The sequence below is a fragment of the Zea mays genome, chromosome 2 (assembly GCF_902167145.1).
Source record: "Zea mays cultivar B73 chromosome 2, Zm-B73-REFERENCE-NAM-5.0, whole genome shotgun sequence".
In the NCBI taxonomy this organism is placed as follows: Eukaryota; Viridiplantae; Streptophyta; class Magnoliopsida; order Poales; family Poaceae; genus Zea; species Zea mays.
In genome coordinates, this window is record NC_050097.1 from 220,703,910 (window position 1) to 220,715,352 (window position 11,443).

The 11,443-nt window shown below is 44.0% G+C and overlaps 1 long non-coding RNA gene across 1 annotated transcript; it reads right to left on the minus strand.

Moving 5' to 3' along the window:
- Nucleotides 1-560: 560 nt before the first annotated feature.
- On the minus strand, nt 561-6,843 carry LOC103647896 (uncharacterized). Its single transcript, XR_002267732.3, has 5 exons — nt 6,734-6,843; nt 5,096-5,285; nt 4,940-5,013; nt 3,677-3,829; nt 561-817 (listed from the first exon to the last, which is right to left on the minus strand). It is a non-coding gene; the product is annotated as an uncharacterized lncRNA (long non-coding RNA).
- Nucleotides 6,844-11,443: the final 4,600 nt, after the last annotated feature.

The window sequence follows — 11,443 nt, forward strand, 5'->3', positions numbered from 1 at the left end:
CCTCTCCGCCTCAATAGGGGATTTCATAGTATTCTTTTCAACAACGCCACATCATTACAAATGTCATGTAACTAAAGAATGAAACAATGTCCCTCAATACTAAATGTTGCTTTACTATTTCATAGATTAACATATCAATTAGATGATGTAACTAAATGACCAATAAACTTTAGTAAAATATATAAAGATAAACAAATTATTTTTAATTGAGGTTTTGCATAATTATAGGTTGATATGGTTTCATCCTTATAAAACTAATTTTATTTCACGAAACTTATATCTCTTAAATACTACTAGTATGGTGCCCGTGCGCTGCTACGGTTTTTTTTTGTTCATATCTGAAAGAGCATTGCTACGGGTTTTCTTTGTTAATATACAAAGAAACATTGTTCAATCTAAATCCGAACGAATGTAGAAAAATCTAGTTCCTAGACCAAATAAGTAGCACAAACATCAACTTTCAAATCCGAATGAACATATTGGTGATGTGCACGTACATTGTCACGGAAGTTAAAAATTAATATAAAACATAGATACAGAACAAAAAAACATCATTATGATATGCAAAATCCGTGTGATAAAATATCACTGTAAATATCATACAAGGAAAGTATGTAATATTATTATAAATATGTAATATTGTTATAAATATGTCGACTTTTGGGTCATAGGCACGCAGGGAGAATGCCTTCAATGTAGGCACCACTATGTTCTCCATCAATCCCGATGGAGATGGGAGTTTGGACCATGTCGTCCCTGATGATACTTGCCTTCACACTGCATTGTAGTCGAGTAGCCTAGTAGAGTACGAAGTCGCCTACAATCACAAATACATCACCAATATATGTTTTACAGATACATGTAGGGCTCAATGTTTTATCAACTCGTCTAAACCAATTGTATCAAATGTTATCCCAAAATTTCTCGAGAAGTCACCATGATGGAACAAATTAAAATGTTGTAATGGCAAATAGAGACGTTAAAAAGTTGCTCCCACACCGGCACATCGGATCTAGCAACTGCCCAACAATGTTTCAGCACTTCCATTGATCCACTCACGATAATCTGCTCTTTACTACCATTTCCACCACCAACCAACACCAAAAGATCACTATCAGCCAACACTTGTGCAAGTGGATGCCCCAACAATAAACAAAAACATTGTTGCAGTTGCAGCTAGCAAATGAGAAACAAATGCTCAACCCAATGCACGCCAATCACCTTAAAAGTAACAACTACAGAAGGCGACATTTTACTTATATTTTGCATAGTAGCATTTTCAGTGTGAGCATTCATAAAAGTTTATAAAGTGGGGCACTAAAATAAGAATTCAGGAACGAAACAGTACTGATTGCACGCAACCGAAATTGTAGCTGGTTAGCAAAGATTATCTGCGCAAAGTACCCCTCTTACCGGCTGATAAAGAAAAGATACATGTTATATAGGAACAGAGTTGAGATAGCATTGACCAAAGCTACAAATTCCAAAGAGGTAACAGCGAGAAAAGATGCAGCCCACAACTTCACTCTGGAATATTGGCAAGAGTGGTCGAGTTAGGGAATTAGTGTGCCCTTAATTATAGGATTCTGTTTTTTCTAGCGCAATTCTAACCCATTTTGCCAATTAATTCATTAGATATTTCTTTGACTTGTAAAGGCCACAATACTTTAGTGTCCATGTAAACTGTCCTTAAATATATGGAATTAATAACAATTAACGAGTTGCTGCTAAGTTCACTAATAAGGAGATCAAGGGCAAATATGTATACCTCCATCTGTTTCTCATCAGATGATATGACAAAATTATCTGCGCCGAGGAGATTAATGGCTTGAACTCTCTTCGATTCACTCGTCTAAAAACAGTGACCTTCAACCCAAATGCCTTCCCAAATTTGAAGGCCATGTGGCCCAATCCACCCAGTCCAATCACGCCAAGGGATTTACTTGGTTGGTTCATGTTGTGCCGAATCATGGGCGTATATATGGTGATTCCAGCACACATCAGAGGCGCTGCCTTGGCCAAAGGGTACCGGTCAGGTTTTTTGAAGCAGAATCTGAAATAGTGAAACTACAAGAGGTAAAATGACCTCTACTCTTTTTTAAAATCTTCCTAAGTGAGAAAAAATACTATGGAATTAAATCAATCACATATGTAAAAGAATATGGGGAAAAAATCCAAAGCGTCAATTCAGAAATTTATAGCCCAAAACCTCAAACAGCTTCTATCTAGACACATGTGATCCTAAACCAAACACACACTATCCAGCATTGGTAACACTACTAAAGTTTTAAGTTTAAATATCAAATATCAATTGCAAATAAGTGGTTGGCTTGTCTATTTAATAGTTTTGACCATAACTATGCTTGTCTACTTAAAAACTGTAAGCATTAGTAAGAGGACCACATTAGCAGTTAAAAATAATATAAAATGCGAGGCACAAGACTGGAGTTCTTGTTTACAAACATGGTTTGATGATCGAAAAGCTCCATGAATGTTATTTGATTATATTTCAGAGCTTGATGGCAGGAAATTACATAACAACATAACACTGGACATGATGGTTTTCAATTTAATGTGAGTTTTTGTCCAAATTTAGACAGAGAGTGAGGACATAATAAACTATGTGGCGTCCATATTGTGGAGCTAGCAGTCAGATTATTGATACATCATACATCATCTTTTTTTACCAACACCACCTTTTCCTTACCAATTATTGCAGCTCTCACAGAATACATGTGTTTGAATGCTAGAGAGAACGAAGCCGGTGGCTGTCAAAAATTTGCCAAGTACTATAGATCCCGTTACCTTGGAGAATATGCGAGTATTTCTGTTTCTTTTTGTGATAGCTACAATTGTTTGCTATGATTCTGGAGAAAAAAAATCCTTTTGAGTAATTGCTCCCTTCATCTAGAAATGACAAGTGTATTTGAACAGAGGTAAAATCATGCAAAGGAGGTTTTGACCCTCTATTTACTAATGGTCCCAACTTGCCTCATTTAGAGAAAGGTAACCTCATGCATGAGCACCTTTTATTCATATTTATCATATGTGACCGATGAAGCTATCTAAAGAAGTTCGTGCATTGAATTATCATTTTTAAAATTTGAACTTGTGTTGCAAATGGAGGGAGTACAATATATGACATTTACGGATTACACTGAATAGCCATGGTTCAAGAGCAAATAGACCACTATCAAAGGTTTACATTCCCTAAAGTCTTATGCCCTGAAAGATGTTCCTTGAATTTGCAAGATGATCTTTAGTGTAAAGATTTATATGTTCATAACTTCAAAATTAGTAAGGTAATGCACCCCCTGATAGCATCAATCAACATGTAGGGATGCAAATGTAGTCCAAACCAGCAAATAGGCCATTTTAAGCAGGCTGCTCGAACCCACTTGCATTCTTAATCAGCCACCACTAAGAGTAAGCACAATGCTATAAACCCCCAATTTACTCACATGTGTCTAGTAAATCTTCTCTCCATGTCCCTTGTAGGAGGACTCCTGCTCAGTCCTAAACCAAGCTCATTTACGAAACAAGGAGTTGAACCACGAACCTAATAATATTTGCATCTGATGCAGTGCCCTCTATACCATCTCAAGGAAACGCTGGTGTAAAGCGAATAGATAAAAGGACGGCAAGGGGGTGGGGTGGATTGGGGAAGGGAATGAACCTTGAGCGAGAAGTTGAGGGCGACGGAGGGATCACTGAGCCTTGAGGAAACCATGTCGTTCCCCTTCACACTCAACCAAATCAACGGGAAGGCCCTTGTCCTTCATGGCCTTGTATATTTTTGTTGCTTGATCTGGTGATACCATGATACAACCTGATATCAAAGTGAAAAGCCAGTAAAATGAAATCAATAGCGGCAGGTTCATGATAAGAAGTTAATAACTGGTAAGGCGTAGTTTGTTCCTTAGTAACCAGGTTCCCGGATCGATGGGATCGAGGAACGGGAACGTGGTACGCGGTACGCTACAAAAACTAGGATTTAACACTACTGGAACGAGATTGTTCCCACGTTCCCGGAACGGAACGAATGTTCCCGGAACGAGGAACGTGGCCAAGTTCCCAGTTCCCGGTTACTAAGGTTTGTTCCTAGTCGGTCCCGGTTCCCTCATTCATGATTAATGGTTTGGAGTTTATTCATCAGTAGTTAGTTTCCTTTTTATACACCACAAGGTAGTTGATGTGTTAAATAGGCTGGCGTTTTCTTATCCCCTCATGTCTTTCCGTGAAGAGATAGGAACACCAAACCATTTAAGGAGGTAATATGGTGGTATGAAAATAGAAAAAACACATAAATCTTCACATACCTTTTTTATAAGAAGTTGGACTTTAGATAAGTATGTCGGCAATAGGCAAATAATTTTCACTCTTATATACGAGGACGTTGGTGACGAAGTAGTCTCGGCCGAGCCTACGATCCGCGGCGGCGCCCCGACCTGCCGCACCTCGATCCGCAGTGGCGCGGCTATCGGTCGCTGTTCCCTCTGGCGGCCCCATAAGCAAGGAAGAAATGGAGGCTTATGGTGAGGGGGTGGGGTGACGACGAGGTTTCAGGGCAGGGGGTGGCAGCCGCGACACAGACGCATCTCGCGGGCGAGATTTCTGTGGGTACGACATGGGCGGGGACAGGCAACGCGGGGACGTGGGCGTCTCGGTGCGGTCAGCCGGGGTGAGCGGTGCCTAGGCGTGGGCGTGGGGCGGGAGCAACAGAGTCGAGGGTGTGGGGCGGGTCCAATGGCAGAGGGGTGAGGCAGAGCGTAGCTGTGGTATCGCGGGCGCCCACTTTAGACACTTAATTAGTAGTAGGGATTTAGAAATATGTATATAAAATCTAACAAAGTGTTTTAGCTAATTATTTCTGATGTAACATAAAGTCATGATCATAAATGGCGTAAATAAAAAGGGCAAAAATAATATATTTGTTTACCATGAGTTGTGATCGGTAGGGGAGGCTTTCGTCTGATGAACCACTGCCTGAATATGGAAAACAGGTTCATTCTTCTGAACCACATAAAATAAGATAGTTATTAGATGTTTCCCAAGCGATGTTTCCCAAGCGAAATGGTTTCAAGAGAAATTTCACCTGAAACCGATGTTTCCCAAGCGAAATGGTGAACACTACTGGACACTGAGAGAGTACCATCTGGTCGATGCCACTGTGTAAGGTCCTTTAGTTCAGCTCTGTCCTTAACTCTCCTGGAACCATCAGGTTTGACATCAATTCAGACGTATCATCTCTGCAGCTTTTGATCTGTGTCACCAATATGCAACACCTGAAAATGTAGATATGGATCACGAAGCAGCCCCTGTGAGCACAAGACTTCAACCTACTAATGAATAGCATTAATTACGAACAACATTAAGAAATCTTACATAATAAGGTAACAATCTAGTGCATAAACCTATCAACTATCATCCACTTTGCATGTGAGTACACAAAATCACAATTAAAATCTCGTACATATGATATGAGTAGTGCCTTGACATTGAAAAAATATTCCTGCAACACAACCAGCCACAATGCATTCAACTACATTCCCTATCTTTTTTATTTTCTTTTGCTAAATAAGAAGCAAGTTTGAGATTTCGTTAATAACCATGCTGTAGGTATATATTTATAGTGGAGTGGTGATTTAATTCCTATACCTAAATCGATCTATTCAACTTACTTGATATAGAATCCTTTCTATTGGAATTACTAAAACTGTTCAAGTTGTTAAGCTGAAGCCTAGCAGACCAATCCCAATAGCTAGTCCTCGTTATGAGAGAAATCTCTCTTAGGTCATCCAGGACCTCTAGTTTTAACTCATTAGAATGTGCCAAGTCATTTGGATTCTGATCGAATTCCCATGTTGCTGCATAGATCCAAAGCCCATTAATCTTGAGATGGAAATGAATAGCTTGTGCCAGATCCTGAAATAAGAAGACCAGTGTAAAGACATACCAACATTGAGGTTTGCTGGTGTATGCAAATAAAGGTCTTCCTTATGATCATAGCTCAAATTTAAACTTCTCTACTTGATAAGAAATACATGACGAATGTGCAATGCAATTTTTAATTGGCTAATAACTTGTTGGCTAAATTACAGTGTGTGGCCCCAAGTCGTACTAAATGTATAATTGAAAATCTGGAATAGGGTTTCAACTTTCATCGATTTTCTTGTGAGCAGAGCACAATGTCAGTGTACAATCCAAGATGAGAACATGTGCAAAATCGAGCAGAGCAGCAATAAGTTACAAAGGTGAACTTTAAATTTAACAACCAACTAAGGATGAATCGGTCTGCTATTGGACTATTGGTGGTGGTGGCATTCACCCTTGGTGAGGTGCATGGTGATGACACCCTCGGAGTCCGGTATGATGGTCTGTGTGGTGGACACGATGTTGAACAGTGTGCGCTCGGGCAAGGCCGCTGGGTCATCGCCACCATCGACGGCTCCTGCCTCGTCGCGATCAAGCCTCAATTGAAGAGCGTCTAGAAACACCCCTCCTCAAGCCCATTGAAGAGCAGGGAGGATGTGGCCTACGGGAAGCCTCTAGAACCTTCCGCACATGATCTAAAGCTTCGGAAATCATGCCATGGTCGGATATGAGCGAGGAGGGCATGAATCTGGGCAGGGCAGCAGCGATGGATAGGAGATCTGGGGAGGAATATGCGGGCGGGATCAAGGAGGTGGCATTCGTATTATGTCCTGCGAAAGATTAATGCTGCTGTACTTACCGAAGACAGTGTTGATGGGATTCATGGCGATCTGATTCCTGGCGGCGACGCCGAAGACACCCCTTGAGCATCAGCCGCTGCGCCGACGCCTCGTCGGAGGGGCACTCCCCTCCCATGGTGTAGTTCATGTATCACTGCAGCTCGTCTCGGTACCGGTGGCACGCCTGCCCCAGCGTCCGCACCCCCGCCCCTGTGTGGGTCGACCACCAGCTTCAGCTCGCCGCCCAGCTTTAGCTCCCGCTGCCATAGCCCGCCCGCCGCCGCCATCCGGCTGCCTCCATGTTGCGGCACCTTCCAAGACGAGCGGTGGGGAGGAGGGTGGGGGGATCCGCGGCAAGAAAGGGTGGGGGATCTGTGGCACCTTCCATCCGCGGCAAGAAATCAAGAGCAGCACCTTCCATGACGGGCGGTGGGGAGGAGGGTGGGGGATCCACGGCAAGAAATCAAGAAATCAACAGCATCTGCGGCACCTTCCAAATTGCGGCCTCGATTCCAGGTAATCGCGGATCAAGAGGGGGAGGAGGATGGAAGCAACCTCCGCCACTTGATCCGCAGGTGGGATTTGAGGATGGGAGCCGCTGCGGGGGTTCGAGGATGGAAGCCGCTGCCGGGGGTTCGAGGATGGAGCTGCTCGATTCGAGGATGGAAGGAACCGCGACTGCTTGATCCGCGGGCGGGATTCGAGGATGGGAGCCGCTGCAGGGGTTCGAGGATGGAAGCCGCGGGAATCGGGGATCGAGCGTGGAGGACGGATGGAGCGCGGAGGGAGACCAAGGGAGCGCGACGGCAGAACCGTGCGCCATCCTGGACTGTGGACGCCTACGATACAAACATAATAAGTAGTAGAGATACTTTATAAGAGTGTAGTGTAGACGTTCACAACCCGTGCACCATGGTTCTGCCGCGCAATCCTCTCCATCCGTTCCTCATCGCACGGCCACCACACCACAGCCGCTCTCAATTGCCTCCCCCACCGCGCCAGAGCCGCAATCTGTGCCTCCCCTACCGCGCCCTTCCATCCATGGCGCGATCCCCGCCACCCCATCCCCTGTCCGCCTCGCGGTCCCCGCCCCTCCAGCCGCCGCCTGATGCGCCTTCGTTCGTCCACCACGCTCACCCTCCTCACCTCCATCCCCCCTCGGCTCCGGTGTCGTGACCGCCGCGCAAACCCCACCCCCCGCCGAGACAACCACTGTTCTCGCCCAACCCCACTCCGCTCCCTAGGCAGGCGTGTAACCCCTGGAGCCAGAGGTCTCCTTCACCGAGCTGATCCGTGTTGTGGTCCCGTGATCCCTGCGCGGCATACTCCCGTGATGCCCGCCCCGTATCCTCGCCCTGCTACCTCCGCGTCCCCTCAGGACCATCCTCTTCCACATCTTCAGCGGCATCTGCGTCAAGGACCTCCACCTCCGCCACGTTGCCCTCCCGCCGCCGGCTCCCTCGACACCTCTCCCCACCCCCACATCCTGCGTCGGCGCTGCTTCTCCCGCTAGCACACGCCACTGCGGATCTGGATTCGACGCCGGTTGTGCGGGATTAGTCGGTGTGCGTGCTTGGCAGCGTCTGCCGATGGATGTAGAATGGTGGATCAAGGAGACTGACGACGTACTGCTGGATCCCGCGCTGCTCAATGGGCAGCAGTACTGTCCAGTCGGGTCAAACGACGACGCCGTGATCCAGATGACTTCCATGGAGACGAGATCCTCGTCTGTCACCATCGATGTCGTCATGACTTCCAGTCGCCAAGGTGATGCTGACTTCATTCACATTTGCAGGTTTAGTTTTGTTTACAGAGGCACTACGTGCTAGCAGATCTGGGACCATGTACAAGATCGAGCTAGCAGCAGCGAGCTGGTAGCGGTGAAGAAGTTGTGGGTGTCGTCGTCGAAGTGGCTGCTGTGTGGGACGAGCAACAGGCAAATTGACTAGATGGCGGCTGCCGCGGTGACCACCACCACCAACAGTAGCAGCAGCAGAGACAGTGACATCGGTGGCGGTGGCTTGACGATCGTGAGGTCCACATGGAGGTGGATACGCTGGTCAGCATCCGGCACAAGAACATCGTGAAGCTCTTGATCTACTGCTGCTACTCCAGCGTGGACTGCAACCTGCTGGTATACGACTACATGCCAACAAAACTATCTCTGTCTGATTCAACAAAAACTATCTATAGGACCTAAATGGAAGGGCTACCAGAAAGTTTTTGATCTGCTTCCTGCTCACTTGTCAAAATATGATTGACACTAAAATATGATGGACGATTTTTGTTGTATGCCGATATTGTCAGATTGGGAGTGAGTTCCTTAGTTGCTGTAGGCTTAAAGATAATAAAGCTTCTGAGTTACTCCTGAAAGGAAAACGAATACCTAGGTTCCCCAGTTTGTAGGTCAGGATATATATCACTAACTGGTTCAAATATTCTCAGGCTTGGGTTCAGAAATGGAAAGTACATAGTTCATCTTAGGTATTTTTGAAATAAAAAAATGTAAACCTCAAAGCGTGTCTTTTCGAAAATACATTTTTCATGCAGTTTACAAAAGGACATAGGAACATGGCTTCTATCTATCATATTGTAGCTGTTTAATGACTCATGATGTGTTGATTATTGAGTGGGGGTCTCTGACTTTATAGCATTTTGCCTGGCCCCTGAGGTTCTACTCAACAATGTTTTGGTTGAATACAAGGTCCATTGATATTCTACAGAATGAAACCACATCCAAGGACAGTTAGCTGGGTCATCCAGATTGATTTGAGTTATTGACATGCACATTTTGTTTATTAATTTGGGTATGCTGCTCTATTGTAGAATCTTGTGGTTGAACTTCCATCATTTTATGCCATCCATCCATCACGACGAGTAACCAGGAGATTCACATATGTTTTCTATAAAAGCTTTCCATGTCTCCACATTTTCAGTTCATTAAATGCTTTTTTCGGTAGGAAAGGGAAATATATGTTTTGGATTTTGTTGTATGTTAACCTGTACTATCATGATCCAACATTATTTAGTTCATGTCATTCTTTGTTCCTTACAACAGAATTGCACATGATGGGCTGACTTATATTGCAATTTTCAGAACACCTTTTACAAGGACTTAAGCGCGTTTCATGGGAAAAGGTGGATGTTAGTTTCCACAACAGTAAAGTAAGATCTGCAGCACATAGTGTGATTCAGGTATTGCCTTTGCCTCCGGGTGGCGTTCTCTCATATTCAGAAGTAAAATTTGCTTCACCACCAAGTGCTGACTCTTTCCCTGTCAACAATTTAGCCACACCAGCACATAAATGTTTGTGAAAGATATACTGAGGTTGAAGCCTGTTTTGTAATGAAATTTTAACAGATAAAAGATCCTGTGATGCATAGCGAAGGTGCCGACGTCATACATCATATGATCGACCAATTTATTCTATAGTAAAAGCCCTGGTCTTTGGAAACAGACCTGGACCAGGATACGTCATTTGCTAACTGCGGGCTGAGTCACGAGCCTGGTGAGCACGTTTATGGAAATCCCAGGTATAAGACTTAGTCTCTGAATGGTGGATCAGGTATATAGTTATAGAGGGTGGAAACATGTGTGCATGCATGTTGGTTCATTTAGTCATATGTGATCATATACATGTTGTACGCTGCATATAACTTTAGCACTATCCTTGTCATTGTAAATGTTCATTTATTTATAGTATTGGTCATCTACACCGTAATTTTGTGAGAATATTATAAGAAAAAAATCGTGTGCTTTAATGGAGTTCCACCATTTTCATAATGTAATTAATTTTTTACACCGTAATTAATTTTTTACTTCCGAGTGAGCAAGTGTCCAGCATGTCATCCATTTTCAGAAGCTACTTTAGCAGTTTTGGACAGATGAACAGCAAGCACATTGAATCACACTGAACTGAAATCAACTAAAAATGAAATTAATTGACATGTGACCTAGAGCTCATGGAGATGCTCTTGGATCATTTGCAGCTTGGTTCAAAGTTCAATTGTAACCATGGCAGAACCATGCTTCAAGAAGAATTTAGACTCAAAACGCTATGGAATAACTCACTTTAATCAGAACTACTATCTAGAAACGAAGTGAACAAAAAAATCAACAACCCAGACTAACATGAAGACAAATTGATACATGATCTTATCGGCAAACTACTTGTCGTCCACCTGCAGAAACCTTGAACTAAAATGAAACATCCATCCAGGATTCAGAAGCATATGGTTCGCACTAATTGAACAAGAGCATGTACACCATTTCTGGACATATGAACAACAAGCATATTGAATCACACTCAACTAAAATAAAAGGTAGAGCCTGCAGTGGTTCCAGCACCAGATAAATTGGATCTGAGGGTAAAAATTCTAGGAAGATTGAAGCATGTACCTTGATAAAACAGTGCTAACAGAGATGTGCCGTGCATACAAATTTTTTACTTCCGTCGCAACGCACGGGCACATACCTATAAGTAGTAGAGATAGTAGAGATATCATGTAAAATACTGATGTGATACACTATTAAATGCGCAAGAAACCTACCATTGACAATAGCCTAGCCTCCGCCGCCGTGCCAAGCAGCCGGCGGGCTGCGACTGTCGCCATGCCGGTTTCAGCCCATTTAAAAATACGGCCCAAGTTTTAGCCTGTATGCATTGAGGCCCATTCTAGCGATCCATTGAAGGTTCCAGAGGCGTCCAGCTCCACCACAGTGATGCACC